Here is a 26005-nt window from a genome sequence, read left to right as displayed (position 1 = left end):
ACAAAGGATCAAACATTCTGTCCCTCTTGTGAAATCACTGTGTGTCACTGCCTGGTCCACCCCAGCTTTTTTAAATGCCTTTCTTCAATTGTCATTGTGTTGATCATCATTACCATTTCTCATACATTTACTTTGGATGTGATTCTCATTGGGCATTGGGTCTGGAGCACTTATCCGTGCCCAGAAAATTGTTCTTTCTTTCTCTTTTCTAGAAATGCCCAACGTACCAGCTATTTGGCTGCCCATGTGCCATTTTTTCAAATACACATTGTATATAGTTTTATATATTTGGTCGCAAAAGTATCATAAAAGAGATTTTAAGAGAGAGCAAATGCAAATTTGTAATGCTAGGCTGGAAAAGAAATTTGGCCTCATTGTTTCCAGGGACAGCAAAGCTTTTTAATCTTAGCTGAGTAGGTGCTCTTTTAAAAAAGAAAAAGAAAAAAAAGAAAAACTTGACTATTACATTTGACATTTGAAGGCATGCAAAATATTTTGGCTATTATTTGAGTTCCTTTTCCAATGATCAAATGGCCAGAAGATAAGAGAGCAAAACTGATTATTTTCAAACCACATTTCAATGGAATAAAAAGTTTAGAAAGTAATTTTCTGCCTGATTCTGCTTTTTATATGCGGTGCTTTCTGAGGTGTTTAGCAAAAATGCCCTGCTGCATACTTGGACTTGAATTCTAATATTTTATTTTTTACCTCTATATTTAATCTATATAAATGGGCTAATCTGTATTAACAGCGCTGATTTTCTATATTTTCTCACTGCTTGATATTCTTCTAACTAAAAAGGATTAGATGCTTTAACCAAAACACAATCAACATCATTATCAAGCCAGGAATGAATGATCATATTCACTTTATTGCTTTGGTCCTTTTACAGGTCTGATCTTTTCAAAAAGATACAACAGCAGTTACTGAAGCTGATCAATCCATTGTGTATTGTTGTGGCCTTCAGCTGCCAGCCCCTCCATCAGCCAAATCAGAAGAGGAGGAGGAGGAGGAGGAGGAGGCATGGGAGTCAAGATCGGCATCAGAGCAACCTGGGAGTTCTGAGAGGGAAGAGGGAATGGAGCAATCAGAGAGAGAGAGAGAGAGATATGGAGCCTGAGCCATCCATCAGCCCTCAGATGGAGAGGCAACAGCCCCCAGGTCTGGAGGTGGCTGATGAGGAAGGGGAGGAACAGCTGGGTCCAGTGCTTGATGTGCGGCTGCGCAGAAGGCAGAGGGGAGGAGAGGAGTGGAAATCCATGGGCCGATCATTGGGAAGGAAGAGCCACTGTTGCTAGCAAGGCCCCACCCTAGGTCTGGGGTTAAAAGGCAAGGGGGCGGAGATGAATAAATGTGGCAGACAACTATTCATCTTCCGGATGGACAGACATGTTAGCCTGCAAGAGAAACTTTTTGCCAGGGCTGCCGCAGAGGTGGTATTGAGCAGGTTCTGACCAGTTCTGGAGAACCAGTAGCAGAAGTTTGGAATAGTTTGGAGAACCAGCAAATACCACCTCTGACTGGCCCCTCCCCCATCTATTCTCTGCCTCCTGAGTCCCAGCTGATTGGCTGGGTCTTCTTTTGTTGCCCTGCACAGGAGAATGGAGCTGGAAATCAGGTTAGTGGAGTGGAGAGGGAATGGGATTTTGCAGTAACCTTCCCCCAGGAGTGGGGAGGGGATTTTACAGAATCCTTCCCCTGCCACGCCCACCAAGCCATGCCACACCCACCAAGCCACGCCCACAGAACTGTTAGTAAAAATGTTTGAATCTCACCCCTGGGCTGCCGGCATTCCTAATAAAGGGATCTTTTGAGTTCACATCTCGTGTTTGGGGAACTGGGTCCGAACACAAATCTTGCAAGAGTGGCAACTATAAAAGTGGATCTCTACTTTAAAATGTGCTCCTTGTGTCCTGGCTAACCATCTCAAATTACAGCCCCACCCAACAACAACTATTTGTGTGAATAGTTTCCCACGTTATTTGACCTTTTTTGCCACATGATTCAAGATTGCAAATATAGAAAGTTTGCAACAGAATGGCAGGACCAGAGCTACACGGGAAGCCCGTTGAGCTGAACAGATTGTTCCCTGAAGCAGCCTGCATATGGCATTGTTTCTAGGCAGCTCCAGTACTGTTGATAGCATGTGTGAATCACACAGAAGGGAGGCACTATTTGTAATGTGCGTATGCATACATATATACACACAGAGTGCTGTAGCCAGACTTCATTCCAAGGGGTGCAAGACACTGGCAATACACCTGGTTCCTCCATCTTGGGCTTCACTGAAATCTCATGAAGAGTTAAGAGGAGATTAAATTTACTCAGTGGATTTTATAGCTAAGGAGTTTGCTGCTTTGGAGGAACAAGAGAAGAACAATTGATGGGACAATTTTGTTCAGATAGCACTGTATGAAAACCTCCAGTCCTTCCTACTTAAATATGTTGGTTCAGTGGTGGGATTCAATTTTTTTTTTACTACCAGTTCTGTGGGCGTGGCTTGGTGGGCGTGGCAGGGGAAGGTTACTGTAAAATCTCCAGTCAGAGGTGGTATTTGCCGGTTCTCCGAACTATTCAAAATTTCTGCTACCGATTCTCCAGAACTGGTCAGAACCTGCTGAAAACCATCTCTGTGTTGGTTGGACTGCTGGGAACTACAGTTTAGCAGGATCTTCTAGAAAGCCACAAGTGAAGATCAAGATGTTCTTGAGTCAAGTTTGACTCCTGTGATTTAACTTTAACGTAAGTCCCTTCAACATAGTCAGCTATCGTTGACTATGCTGAAGGAACTTGTGCATGATAACATCTTGCTATTAAAATAGTATTTTAATCGTATTAAAACCATGTACTATTACTTACTACTAAAAGCAACACAGCAATTACTACAATGGAGATAAACTGTTTCTTCTTTATTAACTTTTCCTTGCAGTTTAACCTACAAGGTACTAGAAATGTTATAGTTATAGTCTGTTAAAGTTTACTTCATTTTTATCTTCTGCATGACCATTTCATAACCATGCCTTTTTTAAAGAACTGTTTTCAACTTTGGAGCAACAATTGGAAATAATTTTATGGAATGATGTTAGAATTTCATTGCCAAAATCATAATCCTTAAGCTACAAACCTGGACAAGTTTATCCAGGAATTAGTCTCAAGCGACTGAATGTGACAAACTTCCACAATTATATCCAATCTTTTTCATTTTAGAATTGGCTGGCTGGGTCACCCATGTTGCTTAGATCCCAAATGCTGGGTAAAATATGACATCTAAAACATCTAGAAGTCTACTCTATAACTGGTCAATGGCTGTTTTGCTTGTAAAGGTAAAGATAAGGTTCCCCTTGCACATACATTTCCTGATCTAGGGGGTGGTGCTCATCTCCATTACAAAGCCGAAAAGACAGCGCTGTCCAAAAATGTCTGTATGGTCATGTGGCTGGCATGGCTGGCATGACTAAACGCCGAAGGCACACGGGACGCTGTTACCTTTCTACCAAAATGGTTCCTATTTTTCTACTTGCATTTTTAATGCTTTTGAACTGCGAGGTTGGCAGAAGCTGGGACAAGTAATGGGAGCTCACTCCATTACGCAGTGCTAGGGATTCGAACCGCTGAACTGCCGACCTTTTTGATCGACAAGCTCAGTGTCTTAGCCACTGAGGCACTGCATCTCTATTGCTTGTAAATGCACTCATTTGTCCAGAAGAAGAAAAAGAAGGAGTGGAATATAGTCCCATTAAGCCTACAGAAACCAACTTCTGGATAAGTGTATTTAGGATTGTACTTTAATAATGAGCAACAAGATTCAAACATAAGTCCATGAAGTTCAGTTCTGGAGGCAAAGATAAGAAATAATATGCCAAGATATGTGTTATGACTATGGGGACCTTGCTGCTCTCTGAGCTTGGTGGGTTTTTTAAACAGATGTTTCATTAACAAACTAGGTAACATCATCAGTACACTCATAAATGTTATGATTAAATGGGTGCTTTTGGACTAGGCAACCTACTTTTGCAGCTATTTTATGAATATATTATGAAAGCTCTACTTTTATGAATGTCCCACGGCATGTTCTCGACATTACACACACTACTCCTTCCATATGACATGGGGGAAAAATATAAACAAAAGGCGCAGCATTGTGTATATTCCTTCCGCACTGCATGAGGAACGCAATGTCTGTGATAGCTGTATCAGCACCTCTCCTTTCAGTGATGACTGCGGCTGCATGAAACTTCAAAGGAGAGCTTTGCTTTGACAAACTTCAAACAAAGCATCCTTTTCCCAGCTGGTTTGCAAAGCTACATGCTCTCCTCATTTTTTAAAGAGCGAAACAAAGTGGCCCTGTTGTTTGCCACTGCTCTGCTTTTAGGTTTCCCCCACAAAGCTTGCATTGCTGGAGAAAATGGAAGCCGCTTTCTTCAATCAATGCTATGAGGAGAAGCTGAGATGAGAAGCTAGGAAGGCCTAGCCAAAAGAATTCCAGTCTGGACAGCTTCATCAGATACCAATTGGATTGCCCAGAGTACATGCTAAGGACAACAGCTCTGTAGTGCCTCCAAGTTAAGAAGCTGTAGTGTATAGAGGTAGTCCTTGACTTAAGACCATTTGTTTAGTGAGTGTTAAAACTTATTTGACCTGTGATGGCACAGTAGTTAGAGTGCAGTACTGCATGCTACTTCTGCTGACTGCCGGTTGATTGCAGTTTGGCAGTTCTATTATCACAAGGTTGACTCAGCCTTCCATCCTTCCAAGGTTGGTAAAATTAGGATCCAGATTGTTGGGGTCAATATGCTGACTCTGTAAACTGCTTAGGGCTGTAAAGTACCATTAAGCAATATCTAAGTCTAAGTACTATTGCCATTGCTATTACAATGGCATTGTGAAAGGCAGGAAATCAGGAACCAAGGTTTTTCAAATGAATACAGGCTAATTGCATGCTAACTCTCTCTACAAGAATCTGAACGGCCTGTTAGGAATTTATAGTCACCTAACAGTTGGGTTGGAAATATATAAACCAGGATAGACATTTAATACTGTCTCTTTAAAAATACTGTCTCTTTAATACTGTCTCTTTAGGAATCCTAAAATTGTAATTGGGTGTGGTTCCTCAAACAGCCATAAGATGGAGCCAGAAACCTGGGTTGTTAGTCCTGTTGTTGTTAGTGGCTAGTTGCTAGATGTTCTGATGGTCGATGTTCTTGGTTCCTGCATTTTTCCCTATTGACTGTTGCTGATCGTCATTCTTCTTGTATTGCTGTGAGTCTGTTACTGAACTTTTTATGATACTGGACTTTGTTGTTTGGATTATCCCTGGATTGAAAACTGACTACTTTAACCATGTATGAGTTGGACTGTTTGTTGGACTTTGCTTAACCGTTTACTGGAAGTAAAACCTACATTTAACTATTCAGTGTATCTGTGTGCTGGTCATGTGTTATTCAACATCACTCTCACTACGTCTCCCTGTGTGCACTCATTCTCCTAACGGGGAATTACCTTAACACTACCAATATCAAAGCAAGTTAGCAGTAGATAAGAGTCAGTGGAATTCAAGGTGGGCTGGACTTAGAATTCTTTCTGGCATGCAGGAACTCAAGACTGATGCTGTGCTGGTACTCTCCATGCCAGGCTCGGCATGGTCATCTCCTACAAGCATTGAAAAAAGTGAATTATGACCAGTGCTCACACTTATGATCATTGCAGCATCTCCACAGTCATGTGATCAAAATTTGATTGCTTGGCAACCAGCATGTATTTATGATGGTTGCAGCAGAACTGAGATTATGTGATCACCATTTGCCACCTTCCCAACTGCATTCCAACAGGCAAAGTCAATGGGGAAACTCTGATTTGCTTAATGACTCTGTGATTCATTTAACAAGTACAGGGATTTGTTTAACAATATTGCAAAAATAGGGTTCAACTCACTTAACAACAATGGAAATTCTGGTCCTGATTGTGGTTGTAAGTCAAGGACTACCTTTATTGGAGGCAATCTTGTAGCAGGCAACTTTGCTACTCAGCCTGCAGCCTCCTTTGGTCTGGTACCAAAGGTTTTGGCTAGTGCTTCAGAGGAGAAAAACAGCAGAATTGTAGAACCTGATAGAGGATCAGGTTTAACCTTTCAATGAGTACTATGGAAAAAAATATTCCAGGCTGAGCGTGCAAGACCAAACCACTTGATGGCATATATCCTGTCCTATAAATCTTTCTGCCTATAAAGTAATGCTTCAATTATTGTCTTTATCAGGTAGTGTTTTCTTTTGTCTTAAGAAAGAGAAGACTTTGGTCATAGTGGCACCCCAATTCTGGAATAATGTTACCTTTAAAGTGCCATGGAAATGGAAAAAACAACAACAAAAATCTCACACTCTTTGGAATCCACCACTTTCAGTGTGTTTCACTTATATTTTCATCTTATTATACTGGTTTTTTTAAAAAAAAATATCATTAAACCAGCCAGAAATCCCCGATAATATGACTTGATATAGATACAGTATAATAATAGCAATAGCACTTAGACTTATATACCACTTCACAGTGCTTTACAGCACTCTTTAAGTGGTTTACAGAGTCAACATTATTGCCCCCAACAATCTCATATTTTCCGAAGGATGGAAGGCTGAGTCAACCATGAGTCAGTCAGGATCAAAGGAAGGAATTGAACTCCTGGCAATGTGAATAGAGTTAGCCTGCAATACTGCTTTCAAACCACTACACCACCACAGCTCTATTTCAGGGTTAAATCTCAGCCTCTAAATGTTTTAAAAGTTCAGTCATAGCTACCATGACTCATTGCTGCTTGCCTTTATCTAGAAAAGAGTTAAATGCTGAACTTTCTTTCCTTGGGAGAAAATCCAATTACTCATGAGGAGCCATTTAATGTGCATTTGAAGAAGCTACTTCTGAAAACTGCATTCAGATTCCATTCCATTAATATGTGACACAATACATTACACCACACTTGAAGACAATACACAGAGCCACAACGAGTTGCTGAAGTGTGCTGGTGCATGAGAACACATGATTTCTAGTTCATTACCGCCTGATGTTTTGACTTTGCTGCTCCATAGTCAGGCTTAATTAGGGGGACTCGAGGTGCTGCATTATCTCCTAATGAAGGCCAATTAAGAATAATTAACCTTTGACCTAATTCCCAGCCATGATGGACAGCAAGCAGTCCTGGGAAAATGGATTTGAAAAGGTGAACTTGAACAAGTAGCATGAATGGCTGCTGCTGTTTTGAAGGTGTTAGAGAAGTCATTTCTGACTCTAGTTTTAATTCCATTCAGAGTAACAGGGGATCCTGACATATTGATTGATAAATGAGAACAATATATAAGCTGTCATGCTGGCTAAACATTTATAGCAATTTATGCTGAAATGTACTTTTTTGCATTTGCAGCTATTGTTCTGTGTTATCAATACAGCATATTGATGTAAACCATTACAGTCTGAATAAAATATTCATTAGCCATGCATTATGTTCACCTTATTTGTAGATTGGTCATAGATACACAGACATGTCTGTACATTCCAGTAAAGAAAGGAATTTTTTTTTTAAAAAAAAGACATCATCGTCATTGTCATTATCAAAACTGAGCAGACTGATAAATATTCAGCTTCCTAAATCTAGGGTGTAGACATCAACCTGCAAGCAAACTTCAAATATGAAGGAAGTATCAGAATATCTAAGGAACAGAGCACACCCATGGTAAGCTGAAGTTTTCACAGTTCTTGCTCTGTGTAACATTAAAGATTTTCCCTGTCCAGTTGTGTCCTTCTCTAGGGGATGGTGCTCATGTCCATTTTTAGTTGAGGAAGTCAACATTGTCTAAGACATTTTCATAGTCATGTGGACAGCATGTCTATACACCAAGATGCACAGAATGCAGTTACTTTTTCACCGGTGGTGCCTATTTATCTACTTGCATTTGCATGCTTTTGAGCTGCTAGGTGGGCAGGAGTTGGGCAAGAATGGAAGGTCACCCATCACATGATGCTTGAGTCTCAAACCCAGGCTGATAGCTTTCCAGCTGATGAGCTCAGCATTTTTAGCCACTCAGTCCTCGTGCCCCATCATATTTAAGTACCATATGCATATTTTGCTTCTGACAAATAGGGAAAGTAATTTAACGAGTTTTGAAATGTATAAAATGATGCCCTTCCCTATTTCCACTTAGCACAGATGGACTTTGATTTTGAGATAGTCAGAAACCCAAGCATAAGATGTCCTTTCTGTCTCTACTCCACCTTTGATTTCTTAGCAGCAGACTTCAAACAGTTTTAATCATATAGTGTCCTTGATCCCTGATCCCAGCAGCATTCACCGAAGGTGAAGAAAGCCGCCATTTTTTTTAAAAAATTCTTTACGGCCCGGTAGAGAGTGCTCCACGGCCCGGCACCGGTCCGCGCGCCCGGTGGTTGGGGACCCCTGATATAGAAGAACAAAATTCAGAAAAAATGTACAACTACATGGGAACTATCTACTTAAGAGCAGGGGTGGGATTCTACCGGTTCTGTCCGGCTCTGTAGAACTGGTAGCTCTGAGGAGCAGCAGACATAGAACCAATTCTATGTCTGCTGCTGTTTTGTCCCACCCGGCCACCCGGGCTCTTACCTGACCTTTATTTCCTGCTTTTTCAACCTCAGCTGCTTTGCGCGGCACAGAAAAAAGTGCTTTTTCAAACGCTGTGCACCCGCACACAGCGCTGCTCAGCTGTTCGATATTACACACACACACACACACACAAAATGTAAAACACCAAACCAGTAGCTACACCGGTCGGATCCCACCCCTGCTTAAGAGGTGTGTGCAAGTTAATAGAAGTATATCAGTTTTGGATATCTAGTTCAATTAAGAAACAAAACAAAACTCTACAAGTACACTTTAGAATGATTGATCAATGAGAACATTTATAGCTGAATTGTGGTGCTTCCTGAGCTCAGTTATTTTCTTGCAGACTTTGCAAACATTTCATTATCAAACTAAGTAACATCATCAGTGCTAGAAAACAGTGCTGGAAAACAACAAAGCTCAGAGAGCACCAAAGACCTGACTTTTGAATGAAGATGAGGTAATCTGAAGTAATTTTGCTAGCATTTGTTACCTAGTTTCCCTTCACTGGTTGTTTTTTTTTCCTTAAAAGAAAGAAGAATCATGTCCTATTCTATGTCCTGAATGGCGGCAATTGCCAATTTTCTAAAAGTAATATCCAGGGGGGTTGGAGGAACCCTGGATCCAGTAGGAAAAGTGGATGTATAATTGTAGTTTCTCCAATAGAGGAATTAAAAAAAAAAGAATTTGAAATGGTTCTGCCTTTCACTAAGGGTAATTCCATACTTGTTGAAATCTGTGTTGTGTCTTGCTTCAGAATATTTTGAAAAGCTAATAATTCTTGATTGAAGCATTAGTACATTTTACTCAAATTTATACAAAATATAAAAGCACAGAAATAAGTTAGGGCAGTTTGTGATAAAGTTCCTGCATACTACAGAGATCTTACTTAAAATGGTTGTGCCAAATGATGTGGCTGAAGGGACCATATTTATGAAAAGTGAAAGTGTCCAAGAGATTTTTATTTCTGTGCCCTTGAAATTTCCTATTCATGCTTAGCATGGGACTTTTCACAGGGAGGATTCTTCCTCATCAGCAATTCTTGGAATGCCCATGGGATCACATAACAATTGTATGGTCATTCCAGAAGCCATTGTTGAAGCAAACTGCTTTCTAGCTGTGAACAGTATACATGTTAAAGTAAGAAAAACTAAAACTAGCTTGCCCTTCTACCCTTAGATTCTTTCTGGAATTCCAATAACTTTTGCCACTCTATCCAAAATGTTTAATGAGACTAGGACTCCCTTCATATCCAACTAAGTCAATTAATCAGTCAGTCAGTCAGTAAAAATCCTTATGAATAATTGGCTGCAACATGGATGGAACTCTCTTCATTATATCTTGCAAAGAATGGAAGTCAATACAAGTGAAGGTTGTGTCCTGAGAATAATCCTATCTATCATGAACCCAGCTTTTAATTCTTTGAGATGAAGGGTGACCTGTAAAATCTATTTCTTTCATTAAAAACCAGCAGCTTTTATTTCCAGTATGTTAATTATCTCTCGCAAACTATCAGCGAGAATTATTTTGGTATGTGTAGATTAGAGACGCTCAGTTGTGTCCCAAGGAAAATAATTTCTTCAAAAAATAATGAAGACTCTGGATTCTAGTAAAGTAAAAAACTTGGGATTTTTGTACACTTATTTCAAAGCCTCTGAATACACTGAATAAAAAAAGCTTTACATTTAATGCATCTTTTTAATTAGATCCATATTACCAAGAGAATAGAAGTAAAGTTTGATCTTCAGTAAATTCAGATAGACAAAAGTACTTACGGTAAGTATGTTTATACTTAACTGTAGAAATCAAGTCTTTAGTCCTACAGAAAGAGAAGAAATGATCAGAAGGGTTGAAGAGTTTGGCCACATTCTCAAACAGTGGCTGTATGTGATGCACAGTTTTTAGATTTAGTTCCAGGTACCTTTAGAGAAAAGAATTTCAAATACAGTTGAGGTTGTGGAATAACAGAATAACAGAGTTGGAAGGGACCTTGGAAGTCTTCTAGTCCAATCCCCATTCCTGTTTAGACAAATCGTTATCCAGTCTCTTCTTAAAAGCCTCCAGTGAATTTTGATCAAATCCAATAAGACTCTTGTCATTATCATATAAGGAGTTGTGATATCCTATCTTAACTTTGGTGGCTTCTTGGGAAGGAATCCAGTGATGGAATACTCACAACTTATGAAAGCAAGCAGGGTAATTGTTCTCACTGTTAGGAAATTTCTAATTCGAAGTTGCTTTTCTCCTTGATTAGTTTCCATCCATTGGTGGAAAGTAATCAAGGAGAGAAGCAACCCAGAACTAAGGAGAAATTCCCTAACAGTGAGAACAATTAAGCAGTGGAATGGCTTGCCTTCAGAAGTTGTGGGAACTCCATCACTGGATTCCTTGCCAAGAAGCTATCAAAATTATGATAGGATATCACAGTTCCTTATATCATAATAAAAAGAATCTTGCTGGATTCAATCAAAATTCAGATCAAAAGTCTAGCTAATTTTGCATTTTCTACTCACCAGGAACAGTCAGATCCCATTGGGAAATACAGAAGCAAGACAGAATTACAACAACCATTCCCATTTACATTTCTCTGCAACTATGATTGAGAATCATATGGCTTCTGATACTTGATGCTTGTTGACACTAAACTGCATTAGCCATTTGTTTTTTGCAATATATTTGGAGCGCTCCATTGTCTCTCTTTCTGCAGTCTCTCCATATAATTTGGTGTCATTAGTAAAATTGGCCCTCTCTATTGCTCACTTGTTATCCTAATACATTTAGGAGGAAATATAAATTCACTACTCCCAATAAAAAATCTTGTTGACATTCCTTTGCTAACAAAGCTGTCCACTGAACCCGACTGTCTGTTTTTTGCCAATGGTTTATCAATTCTTATTTTCTGAGGGTCTTTGAAGGCCACTGGAAGATCGTGCTACCAGTTTTCAGCAATAAAAAACTGGAAATTGGTGATAGCAAAAACACTTAGACTTATATACTGCTTTAGAGTGCTTTTACAGCCCTCTCTAAGCAGTTTACAATGTTAGCATATTGCCCCCAACAATTTGGGTCCTCATTTAACCAACCTCAGAAGGATGGAAGGCTGAGTCAACTTGGGCCTGGTGAGACCCAAACTGCCAAACTGCTGGCAGCTGGCAGTCAGCAGAAATAGCCTGCAGTACTGAATTCTAACCACTGCGCCACTGCAGCTCTTGAAAGTTACGTGCTTTCCTATCAAGGTTTAGCAGGAAACAATGGAAAATAGGTGCATTAAGCCTACAAAAGTGACTCCGTTTAATAAGAATAACTCAAAATCACATCTGTGAAAGATGAGGCTAACATCCTATTATTATGTCATTTCATCATTTGTGATTTTTTTTTTTTACTGTCTCCAACTAATATTAAAAGTGTCCCATACTGGCCTAAAAACATATTACCAAAGCTAAAGAGCTTTGGATCTGTCAGTGCCCATATGAAAGGCCTTTTGAGAAATCTAAGAAAAATGCTGTTAAATTCTGTTGTGAGGGGTCCTTGGTACTCTCTGAGCTTAGTTGTTTTCTTATCAGATGTTTCATTATCCAAACGAGGTAAGATCATCAGTGATACTGTTTTTCTGCAAATTCTGTGTTGTTGTTTTTTTAAAAATATTCTTGATACCTCATAGCTATTTGCATTTGACTCTGGTTGTTAATGGGCACCTATATTTACAGTGCCTGCCTCCAAGCCAAAATCATGGCACCAAGGTTCAGTGGGATATATTGAGACATTTAGAAAAGTAAGGATGGGGATATACATCAAGAGCTCCTGGAATCAAACCCTATTTCCAACCTTACATTTCTCCCAAACCCTGAAAAGTACAGGAATTAAAATAATATTTAATAAAGATAGATATCACACAAATTAATAATATTTGATGTTTGGTATAAGATTAATCTGATGGTAATTATTTGACTTGCCAAATCGGCAGTGCCAATTAAAATAAAATAAAAGCCATTAAACCCTTTTGCAATACTATTTTCTTTTTCTTTCTCTTTTCCCAAGTCCAGATTTTGTTTTAGGAATTCTTGGCATGAATGAGGCTCAGTAGTAAAGCTCTTTGTAAACTTGTGAGATACAAGCCAGCAACATATTCTTCACCTGAAAATTTTATCTATGTCCTTTGCCTTCCTTCTAAGAAATCTCCAACCATCCAGGCACCATTTCTACATGTTCCTTTTCCACATGGGCACCCTATTTCTAAGTAGGATTCTAACTTGAGATCAAAACTAATCCTGCAGCTGGCTCTCTCTTTAAGATCTATAAGAATTATTTACAGCAGTACTATTATGGTTGAAGGAGTGAATAAATTTGAAAAATAAAAGAATTTTGGCAGTTGAGGGCCACGACCTCCAAGCAAGGTGGTATGCCTTCCTATGGGACAAAAAAAACAAGACACATTCATACTTCCATAGACATTTGATAAGGGAATCATTACTGCAAACCTGGGAAAAGGTTAAAAAAACCATTATATGAAGATACCAAAATGGGTCTCACCAATGGAAGCAATATTACACCCAAATATGAGGGATATAAGGAAAATGGTCAGATATGAAGAATTATTAGATAATCAGGGGAATTTAAAAACTATTGATAAATTAAAAGAACAAGATATAATTATAGATTGGTGGTCATACTTACAAATTCAGACAAAATTTAGGAAAGACTTAGAAGAACAAGGGATAGAAAAGGACTTACAACAACTGGACCAAATTTTGACAGGCAAGGAGATAAAATTTATAACAAGAATGTATAACTATTTGTTGGAAGTGGAATTAGAAGAGGAAATAGTAAAGAGATCAATGATTGCCTGGGTAAAAAATGTAGGGCATAATATAAATTTAGAGGATTGGGAAAAAATGAGGTCGGATAACTGTAAATTGACATTTTCAACAGCATTTAAAGAAAATCAATATAAAATGTTTTGTAGATGGCACCTAGCCCCAGCAAGATTGGCCAAAATGTATCCAAACACCAAAGCAGAATGTTGGAAGTATAAATATAAAGAAGAAATGTTCTTCCATATGTGGTGGCAGTGTCCAGATGTTAAAAAATATTGGATGAGGTACAAAGATGGTTATTAGAAATTACAGATCACAAATTAGAACTCAAACCAGAAATATTCTTATTAGGAATAATTAAGGGAAAATTGAGCAAGGTCATCAGATACATCATTATACATATCATAACTGTGGCGAAAATAGCCTTCGTACAGGTATGGAAGAAGGAAAAGATACCACCTGAAGAAGACTTGACACAAAAAATAATGGATTGTGTGGAACTAGATACATTCACAATGGAATTAAGAGGCCAAGATGATTCAGACTATTACCTGGTTTAGGATAGGTGGTACAAATGGGTGGAGGATAGAAATAAGATTTGATGTTTATGTATAAAAGGAGATGTGTGTATTAACAACAACACAAACACTGTTAATGTGAATAGAGATTTGTATTTTTGTTTTTAAAAAATAAAATATTTTTTTTAAAAAAGAATTATTTACAACCATTTAAGATCTAAAAATCTGTCCCATGTTCAGTTTTTTTTTTTTTTTAACCTTTGCTAGCCTTTCCCTGTATAATCTGCAGCATTTGAGAGCTGCTGATTCTACCACCAGATCTCAAATGTTTTCAGCATAGGTTAGAAAAGTTTTGAATTTGGTTTACCTCCTCCACTCAACCCCTCAATGCTCACAATTCATCAGTTTGGTCTAATAAAGAAATGAGCAATGATATTTTTTTGCAAGTTAGAAACTTTCTAGGGAGTGCAAACACAAAAAAGCACCAAAAAAGGTTAGGGTGTTAGAGGCTAAAACATATGATGAACTATTGCAGGAATTAGATATGTCTAACAAAGAGAAGAACTAGGGGTGACATGATAGCAGTCTTCCAATATTTAAGGGCTATTATAGAGAAGAGGGGAGTCAATCAATTCTCCAAAGCACCCAAGGGCTAGACAAGTAATAACAGATAAAAACTTATCAAGGAGAGCTCCAACCTAGAACTAAGGAGAAATTTTCTGTCAACGAGAACAATTAACTGGTAGAATGACTTGCCTTCAGAAGTTCTGGGTGCTCCATCACTGGAGGATTTTCAGAAGAGATTGAAGAGCCATTTGTCCGGAATGGTATAGTGTCTCCTGCCTGAGCAGGGAGGTGGAATAGGATACCTCCATGTGCCCTTCCAACTCTGTTATTCTGTATTATGAAAGCATTTAAGATCTGCCAATATATTGGTACAAGCTCAGTGTTCACTCTTTTTATTTCAAGCTCTCTATGTCTGAATATAGGCAGTCCTGAGTTACAAAACCCTTCTGCTCTGACCCTTTATATGTTAGCCCATAAGTTGTATCATCATGTACATTGTGCCCATATGCCACTTAGCACCTGCACAAAAAGCCAGCTATTATTTTTCACCCTCATGGCTGCCCTATGGAAAAACAACAACATAAAATGTAGGAAGGAGTCTCTCAATAGTGAATAAAATACTTAAAAGCAAGGGATGCACAGGCCTCTAAAGAAAGGGAGAAAACAGTCTTTCTAATGGTGACTGGGAACCAAAGCTGAGTAAAATTTACCTCAGGATCATAAAAAAAACTGTGTAATTGATAGGAGTATGCACTATCCGGGAAGGTGGGAAGGAAGAAAATCACTCTTTTGAAGAGCTTCTAACTGTGCAGGTAATTTCTCTTCATAGGAGAAGACAAGAAAATATATCCCACAAGATTACTGAAGACATACAAGTTACAACTAATAATATATTTTTTTATTCATATTTTGACATGGCACGTGATGTGGGGAAGTGGGGACTCAGTGATTAGAATGCTGTGTCTGGACTGTTAAAGGTCTATAGCTCAGCAGTTCGAGACCTAAGTGGCCCAAGACGAAGTGAGTTCCTGTCACTTGTCCCAGTTCCTGCCAACCTAAAAGTTCAAAAGCATGCAAATGCAAGTAGATGAATAAGTACCACGTATAAGCATTCAGCATTCCGTGTTTCGCTTATGCTTTGTGCTGTAGTGTGATGTCATGCCCGCCACATGACTTCAGAAACATCTTCAGACAATGCTGGTTCTTTGGCTTAAGAAATGGAGATGAGCACTGCCCCCTAAAATTGGTTAAGACTAGCAAGGTTAAAACCAGCAGGGACACCTTTACCTTTTACCTTATGTGATATATTCTATAGGTTAATCAGTTTTCTGATTTTCTTGATAAGATTGAAAGCCCAATGCATTGATGAATGTAGAGCCTTTCCCCACAAGCATCCAATTAGTGGCCTTGGTATAGAGTTGGAACATACCAGTAGGCATGTTTCTGCTACCCCTTCACACCCTTATACCTCAAGGCCCACGTGAAAGATTTAAACAAGTACCGTTAATATATGAACTCACAATTAAAACCATAGCCAAAGATTCTTCTACATTAACACTGATCAAAATAATCTATTATTTTACTTCTTCATCATCAACAGTTCTTCTCATCCTCACTATTTTATTTCTTTCGCCTAACTGAACTATTGTGTTTTGTTTCCACTGGAAACAGAAACACAATAGTTTAATCCTTATTTCTCTCTGGATGAACATAAATCATATGTGTTCTCCATTTCTTTAACACAAATGCTGAAATTGTGTTAGGAGATAATATAATGCAGTTTACTGAGTCACAGGGTAAGAGTTCCAGAATTTAGTTTGCTGTAAGTTATTTCAGCAAATGCTCAATTTGACAGACCTCTTCAACTACTCCCTGCAAATGGTCAATATAGAGCGTCATAAATCTGCTCAACACAAATGTCTCCTTTTACAGTGAATATGAACGCATCAAAGGTCAAAGAAAAGTATGAAACATTTCCCCTTTGTTGTTTCTTAAAAGTAATCTACTTGCTCAGTATATAAAAGCTAATACTAACAAAGTCTGTATAAAATAATAAGTGTATGTAGGAGAGAAGGAGGGACCCTACTATTTAGAAACAATAGTTGCAAGCCAAGTATGCCCCCTTTTACTCTGTATTTTTCAGTTTAGCTTTAAAAGATTGGATTGTTTGAAAATCTGAAGCAATCAATATTCCAGCAGTGCAGACTTAGGTGCACTAAGAAGAGAATGCCATTGGCTATGTTACAGAGGTCACAAATAATTGGCTAGCCAAAAAAAAAAAAAAAAAAAAAAACATTGTCTGTAAACCATTTCCAAAAACAGACCCATTAAAAGTGAGTGTTGGAAAAAAGTGGGTGTTATATGGATCAGCAGGCTGAGGAGGGGATAGTAGAGTGCTATTTTCAGTTGTAATTGCTGTTTTATTCTCCTCTTCCTCCTCCTTCAGTCCAAAAATACAGTATCCAGGGGTGGGATTCTACCAGCTCGCACCTATTCACTAGAACCGGTTGTTAACATTCTAAGCAGTTCGGAAAACCGGTTGTTAGAAGAAATTACTGGCCTAATCCTGTAAGGAAGGCAGGAAGGAAACATTCTGGTGTTGCTTACAGAACCTGCCTCTCCATTAACCCTTATTACATTCTTGGCAGGACTAGACTTCCTGTCTCAGGAACTTCTCTGGAGTTTTTTTCCCCTCCTTTGCCAGTACTTTGCTTGTGTGGAGTGACCATTCAAAGTTACAATGGCACTGATAAAAGTGACTTATGACCATTTTTCACACTTACGATTGTTGCAGCATCCCCACAGTCATGAGAGGCCAGGCGAAGAGATGCGTGCCTTGATGTGAGTGATATTGAGTTGGCCACGCCCAGCCAATAACATGACCCCCAAGCAATGCCCACCAACTTAGCCATGCCCACAGAACCGGTTGTTAAAAATTTTGAATCCCACCCCTGACAGTATCTATATTGTTTCATAATCTGGGCTCATTTATTTTAGGCCTCTATGATCCTACCCAGATATATTGTATCTTGTAAAACTGGTGTAAAGTATGTGACGCATGGATGAAAATGGCCATGCACTAATGCAATGCAAAAAGTTCAACCATTGCATGTTCTTTTTCTTTGCTATTGGTGCTGGATGTTCATTTTTCTGTTTTCTGTTTTGTATTTTATTTTTGTTGACAACAAAAATAAATATGTTAAAAAAAAGTTCAATCCTTGCATTATATTCTTCTCCTGTACTGTTTTTGTTTAAGAGAACATGTCTGCTGTACTAATCTTTTTTTTACAAAAAGTTTTGTATAACAGTTTTGGCATTATGGCACAACTTCAAAGTTAATCATTAAGATAACTTGAAGAGGAAAAAGCACATTTTACATATTTTAATATCTAAACATATTTTTGTTGTATAGAAAGGAGGTTTCTTCTGAGGATAAATTTATAAAATAATGAACATCTATATTTATGGACTTGTATGGGTCCTGTTGTCCTTTGTTATAAAATATATTTGAATCATGAGGAGCAGTTTTATGGTTCCCTGCACAATTGTACTATCTAGATCAGGGGTGTCAAACTCAATGCCCATGGGCTGGATATAGCCTGTGGGGTGCTTAAATCAGGCCCACAAGCCTGTCCTGGAAACAGCAAAGGACTGGCCTGTGGTGCCTCTGCCAGAGAAAATGGAACCCTCCATTTTCTCTGGCAAAGGGTTGCAGGAGGCCATCACAGCCAGAAATGGAGCTTGGGAGCCCATTTTCACTGGCAGAGTGCTCAGGCCGCCACAGGCACCCCCAACATGAGTGATGTCAAGCTGGTACACCCATCCTGGCCACGCCTACCTTGGCCCCAAGGTCAAACACAACTCTGATGTGGCCCTCAATGAAATCGAGTTTGACACCCCTGATCTATTTAATGGGCTATTTAATGCTCATCAATTTCCTTTTTTGAAAAATTATAGACCCACCCCTAGGGGGAAGGATCTAAATCACAGTAACTATGTGAATGGTGGTTTCACAAAGCTATTGTGAAAATATAGGGCACAAATTCACTAATCTTTTCCATAAGTCAGGTCATGAACCACAACTCATTAAAAAAACTATTTGAAATGACTGTCTTCAGATATTGTGTTTGGGGTGATCAATGGTGGCAGCATGATAATACACTATTATTTATTTAAGGATATAACTGTTAATAATTGAATCTAATCATTCTCTACTTATCTTTTATCACATTATGGAATCTTATAAATGAGAAAAAGGGCTTCCTCCCTCCCTCCCTAGCTTCCAATCTGCTTAAAGAAGGCATCTACTTCTAATAGAAAATGGTTAAACTGTCTAACAAAGAATATTATTTTGGGTTTCAGTTTCTATTTGTTACACATGCTCAGCCTACAGCTCCTAAGTTCTCAGTGAAAATTAAGAAATTATGTTGAATATCACTCTTTTAGTCAAAATTTCAAGCTTGTTCATGTTTTCTGTAGAATATTTCTGTATTAATAATATCAAAATTTATCTAATAATTTCCTTCAGAACCATAAAAATCTCCATTCAATGCTATTAAAAATCTCTGTAGTAGATCAGCATTATTTTCTGGTTTGTTCTGATCACTATATTTTATTTAGCATTTACCTTTCAGAACAGTGTTTTACTTCCCCTAGCATTGAATGTTTCCATTTTCATTAAGTAAAGATAAAGAAAGGGTTAAATCAAGTATATCTTATTTTTTCCAATTACAACTTGTTTTTTTTTAACCTCTTATGAGATTGATTTAATTCCAAAGACAACTCTGAAACCTCTAGGCACATGTTTTTATGCTACATGGCCAGGGGGGTTACACTTTCAAAGTTATTTCTATTTTTTAATATTTTTATCTTTTAATTGCCAAAAACACTGCTAGGGTTCTGACAGTCTCTTAGGGGGAGGACAAAAAATGAGGCATTCTGCAGATGGTTGACAATAGCATTATCTACTACTGAGCTGTTAATGCTGAAGCAAGATTTTGAGATTTCCAACCTTCTACTTTATGTGTTGATAAAATGCTATAGCATTCTGTATGTTTCCTTAATATGGACATTTTGAGTATTTTGAATTTTACTGCAAAATTCTGAAAAGTGTTAATTGTTATGTAGGAAAGCATTCTGGATATTTTTGTACTGACATTTGAACTGCAGAGGTTCTTATAAAAATTAATATAATGGTTCATGCTCAAAAGGTTTTTTTTCCTCACTTTGCCATCATGATAAATGACTTTTTAAATCAGGCCTTCTTGGGGACATTAGTTGTGTAATATAATATGCAATGACTTATAAGATTATTGAACTTCAAATACTTTTGGAGTGTGCAATATTGAAGTTAGAACTACACAACTCGATCAGGGCAAAGTAATAGACGCAATCTACATCTACGTAAAGCCTTTGATTCAGTGGTACATGACAAACTACTCCTAAAACTAAAACCTTATGGTATCCCTGGACACCTGCATAACTGGATAGAAGCATTCCTGTCAAACAGACAACAAATGGTCGAAATTGGGAGTGTCCTATCAAATTCTGTACCTGTCAACAGTGGTGTCCCCAAAGGCAGTGTTCTAGGACCAACTCTGTTCATACTCTACACAAATGACCTCTGTGATCATATCAAGAGCAACTGCACTCTCTTCACTGATGATGTAAAGCTATTCAACACCACAGACTATACTGCTACCCTTCAAAAAGACCTCGACTATGTATCAGAATGGTCAAACAAATGGCAACTTCAAATCTCAACAAATAAATGCGCTGTCCAACATATTGGCAAAAAATTCAGAAAATAAAATACAGGCTGACTAGTCAAGACCTTGTTGATGATCCAAACTTTGTCAAGGATCTTGGAATACTCATGCCTAATGATCTAAGTGCTAGACCCCACTGTAACTACATAGCCAAAAAGGCATTAAGAGTTGTTAACCTAATCTTACGTAGCTTTTTCTCTGGTAATATTACACTACTAACTAGAGCATACAAAACATTTGCTAGACCAATACTCGAATACAGCTCATCAGTCTGGAACCCACATTATGTATCTGATATTAACACAGTTGAGAAAGTCCAGAAATATTTCACAAGAAGAGTTGTCCACTCCTCTACTTGTTGCAGAATACCTTATGCCACCAGACTCGAAATTCTAAACCTAGAATACCTAGAACTACGCCACCTTCGGTCCGATCTAAGTATAGTATATAAAATCATACATTGCAATGTCCTACCTATCAATGAATACTTCAGCTTCAACCATAACAATACAAGAGCAAACAATAGATACAAACTCAAGGTTAATCGCACCAAATTTGATTGCAGGAAATACGACTTCAGCAACAGAGTGGTCAATGTCTGGAATACTGTCTACCTGACTTTGTGGTTTCTTCCCAAACCCCAAAAACTTTAACCTTAGACTTTCTACTGTTGACCTCACCCCTTTCCTAAGTGGTCTGTAGGGGGCGTGCATAACCAACCAACGTGCCTACTGTCCCTGTCCTATGGTTTTTTTCTTATATGTATCCATGTATTCATAACTATGTTTTTAATTATACCTATTGTCTTGTAAGCAATTGACAAACCAAATAAAATAAATAAATTATAGGGAGTCTACCATCTCAATAGCTAACTTCCACTGTTCAGCTACTCTGGGGATCTGTAATTTGCTTTCCTGTAATTTAAATCATTATTCTAAGTCCTGCAGACTAGGATATTAGATATATCATGGCTTTCTTCTGAAGGAATGCCTATTTGGGTAGATGATCACAACATATCTCAATTTTCTTCAAAGCTAGACATACACATACTCCGTATAATATCCTTAGCTATCACAGTCTCAATTATTATGTGGATTTTTCAGGTCAAATCATTCATGTTCCTTTCCTCTTAACTTCTTCCGTTTGCTAAATCATTCTTAATATGTGAATCTGGAATTGGCACAAATCTAACCTTGCCTCTTATGGCTTATGATCCTATGATTCTAAGTCAGTTGCTAATATGTTATATAAATAGGGCACAACGCCTAAGTTTACCAAAATCAATAGCAGTTATTTTTAAAATGTGTATAATGTATACAGTGTATGTGTATAATACATTACATTTGCTATGCTTTCATTTATTTTATCTTATGGTGGAGATATTGGGATCACAGAGAACATTATTTATAATTTACTACCTGCTGAAGAGCATGAAAAATGCTATTTGGGCCAAAAAGACCACCAAAACATAACCATATAACACAGTGAGAGGAGAAGAATTTGGTTATCACATTTTAGAATAAAAAGGAAATAAAAATTCCAAAGGATAAGGATGGAGAATTTGGATTAAAAGAAAGAATCTGCTCAGTGCTTTGCAAAAATCATTATAGTATCCTTTAAAATACATGCTGTTCAGTTTCATTTACTTTATCCATCACAGAAGATGTCAATCAATTCTCCAAGTGTGCATTAAAATCTTAGCTATGCCTCTTTCCAAAAGCAATAATACAAATGAGAAACTTTATTTTTCCCTTTTTAATGGACCCCTTAGGAGCTCTTGTTACTTAGATTCCATGAATTTTTGTCTAATTTAATGAACTGTTGTAAGTTAAGAAAGAAGCAAGTAATTGAAAATGTCAGGAAAGACATACAGAGAGCTTCAGTGCTGTGCCCAGTAACTTATTTTTGAGGTAATGGGACTGAGTTCTGAATGTCTTAATCTAAACCTTAATATATACATGTTCCATTCTTTTGCCCATCAATTTTTCCATGACAACTATTATAAGTGTACTCTTTTCAGGATAGGTGTAGCTTTGAGTAACGAACTGGATATAAGCAGTTGCTTTATATTGCTCAATCATGAAGGGAATACATAGCTTAGCTTCTTGTTAGCTGCAGCTGAATTGCCTTAATGGGCTCTTGGTCTGTTAATTGTACTTGGCCCACTTGGAAACTGGACTCTATCCAAATCCCTGATTCATTCACAGAGGATTCATAAGTAGATACTTTCATTTTATGCTTAACAAGAAAAAAAAGTTTAACTTTCCCATCTCTAAACATGTTTAACTTTCCCATCTCCCAATTCATCTTCTCTTTTTGGGGAGTTTTCCACTTCTCCAACTTCTCCCGGGTTTGGTGAAATTACTGCAACACAGACATCATTATTCTAAAATTCCAGTCCATGTCTGTGGAGATTCTTAGTCATCCAGGTCATGGTTGTCCCAAAGGTGCTTTTACAAAAGGCAACTGGACTTTGTTTTTCCTTGACGATGTTTCGCTTCTCATCCAAGAAGCAATATCCAGTCAATATCTGAAATAAAACCACCTCAAATAGTGTTAGTGATCTACCATTCTTAGCTTATCCCAAATACCAACGTTGTCCTGGCTGCCTTGAGATTAAGCAAGCCATTGGCCACCTATGCCAGGGGTGTCAAACTCAATTACATTGAGGGCTGCATCAGTATTAAGGTTTCCCTCAAAGGGCCAGTTGCATGTAAGACTATGACAACTCATAGCAGCTAGGTGGATGTGGTTGGGTAGGCATGGCTGAGCCATCACAGCTGGGTTGCCATGACTAGGTGGGCGTGACTGGGTGGGTGTGGCCAGCTTGATAGTTGTACTTGGAAAGAAGGCAGAGAATCACACTGCCTTAGGTAGCTGTTTCTGTCTTTTGCTTCAGTGCTATAAATATCTTCCTAATGCTGCAATAGTGACATCTACTTGGAACATCACAATAACATCACTTTCTTGGTATGGGAATATCTGTGAGGGCATAAATAGTTGTTATGACTTCTCCTGTCTATCTTCAGCTCAACCTGCCTAACTCAATAAATGGGCTGCAACTGCCAATCTATAGAACTCAAATATAGATATACCTATTCAGGTCCAAACTTTTTACTGAATTAGTCCCTAACTCTTATATGTAGAATTAAGGATTGGACTATTAGCGTCAAGTTATTATTTTCCAAGGGCTGAAAAGGCCACGCTTTGGTGTATCATGTCAACATTTGCAATCAAATATGTGATGCAATTCATTAGCTGATTTTATAAGAGGTAGAATCAGCCATAAAAAGAAAACCTCACTGAATAATTGATTCAAATATGTGGAGGAGTCAGAAATATCCCACTTTTGATCTACCATTCTACCATTCAAGCCTAATTAGAAATACTCACTTGAAAGCTTTTCCTTATTTATAATAATTAGAATTAGAAACATTCTAACTCAAGCTTCTCTGGCGGTCGAGCCTATTAAAATATCACTTACTCAATAGGTTGTCCTCCTGAAAGTGCAAAATACCTCATTCCATAATTCAGTGCTATAGCATAGTCTGTGCAACATACAGGTAATGCTCGGCTTACAACCACAACTGAGCCTAAAATTCCTGCTGTTAAGCGAAACATTTATTAAGAGAATTTTGCACCATTTTACCACCTTTCTTGCCACAGTTGCTAAGTGAATCTCTGCAGTTTTAAGTTAATAACAGTTGTTAAGTGAATGTGGCTTTCCCATTGGCTTTGACTTGTCATAAGGATGCAAAAGGTGATCACATGACCACAGGATACCACAATGGTTGTAAATATGAAACAGTTGCCAAGCATCTTAATTTTGATCAGGTAACCATGGGGATGCTGCAATGGTTGTAAGTGTGAAAAATGGTCATAAGTCACTTTTTTCAGTGCCATTGTAATTTCGAATGGTCACCAAATGAACTGTGGTAAGTTGAGGACTACCTGTATAATCAAAGGTCAGAGAAATGTTTGTTCCCCAAATCTGACTACCAACTAAATATTATTTGAAGCCAATTTGGGAACATAACATACATTGCTGTTCTGTTCCACCTGTATCCACAGATGAAAATCTCAAGTTACAGAGTTCAAATACTTTACGCAAACAAAACCAGAGACAGAAGATTCAATTGCTCTGTTTTCACAGTCCTTTGGCAATCCTCCTAGAATCTGTCTGGCAATTCTGTATAGTTCATAAATCACAACACTGTAGTCAGACGCACTTCTTTCCAGCAAAGATTACGAACTCGTACGCTCCCTTATATCCTCTGAGAGAGGGTGTGTCAGTCTCATTAATTAATCCTTTGCTGGATGTCTCTTTTCTAATTGAGATTGACGTCTCAATCTTCTCCTAGTCCTGGCATCCACCCAGCATCCGGCAGTTTCATCACCGCTTGAAGCCTCTGACGCACTTTCCTGATTAACAGTTAACACCTAAAGTGCAATCAGGGAAGTAGATTCAGGGGAGGGAGTGGACTCTGAAACCTCCAATAAATCAGGCTCATATCTCAGATCCAACTCCTCTCCCTCTACTTGAGTCACTCTAAGTCACTTAATAATGCAGGCTCGAATCTCAGTGCCAGATCTTCTTCATCGCTCGAACCCACATCTGCTGACTGATCAGGTTCAAATCTCGGAGTCACAACACATTGCTATATCTATTGCTTCGGGATGCAAAATTTACTTAATTATAAGGGCTGACACATCTGCCTAATGTACTGTTTTATAAATAGAACAGAACAGAATAGAATAGAATAGAATAGAATAGAATAGAATAGAATAGAATAGAATAGAATAGAATAGAATAGAATAACAGAGTTGGAAGGGACCTTGGAGGTCTTCTAGTCCAACTCCCTGCCTAGGCAGGAAACCCTACACCACTTCAGACAAATGGTTGTCCAACATCTTCTTAAAAACTTCCAGTGTTGGAGCATTCACAACTTCTGGAGGCAAGTTGTTCCACTGATTCATTGTTTTAATTTTCAGGAAATTTCTCCTTAGTTCTAAGTTGCTCCTCTTCTTGATTAGTTTCCATCCATTGCTTCTTGTCCTGCCCTCGGGTGCTTTGGAGAATAGCTTGACTCCCTGAGCCCACTGTGTAACTAAAACAATATATTCTATTGCGGAGGTTGTACATAGTATATAGAATGTGAATTCTTTATTTCTGCTACTATTACTTGAATTGCAGAGAATGAACTATTTGAGATCTCGGAAAGTACCCAGTGTTACAATTGGATTTGTAGTAAGGGGAAGGGGAAATGATTGTGCCAATTTCTCATAAGACACAATAGTTATTCCTGCCACAGCTTTGTAGAAATGGCACTTGAAAGCTACTCACTTTCTCAAAGGCACTTGCACAAAGCCACTGAGGGAGTCCATAGCTTATTGGGAATTTGGAGCTGGTTTCCCTGAGCCCATAAGCTCATGTGCTGGACTCACTAGGGAATCTCATGCCAATAGTTTATCTCCTGAGTTTCTTACCCTTAGCTCGAAGATCGAAAATCATTAAAAAAAATTGTTAAATCCTCAGGAGACATGTGATAAAGATTTAAATGAGGCATTGCTGAAAAATGCTTTCAATCTGACACGTTTAGCAGATTAAAGTATTATATGGATTATGGCTATAATCTTGTTGCAATTATGTGTTGTCATCGAATTTAGCAAGATCCCCTACCTGAAAACTCGAGAAAATGAGTTGAAGCCAAGTGGGCA

The sequence above is a fragment of the Notechis scutatus genome, chromosome 2 (assembly GCF_049901735.1).
Source record: "Notechis scutatus isolate UNSWTSFEM ecotype Mainland chromosome 2, rNotScu1.2, whole genome shotgun sequence".
In the NCBI taxonomy this organism is placed as follows: domain Eukaryota; kingdom Metazoa; phylum Chordata; class Lepidosauria; order Squamata; family Elapidae; genus Notechis; species Notechis scutatus.
The sequence above is the reverse complement of the archived record's forward strand: the minus strand, read 5'-3'. Positions refer to the sequence as shown.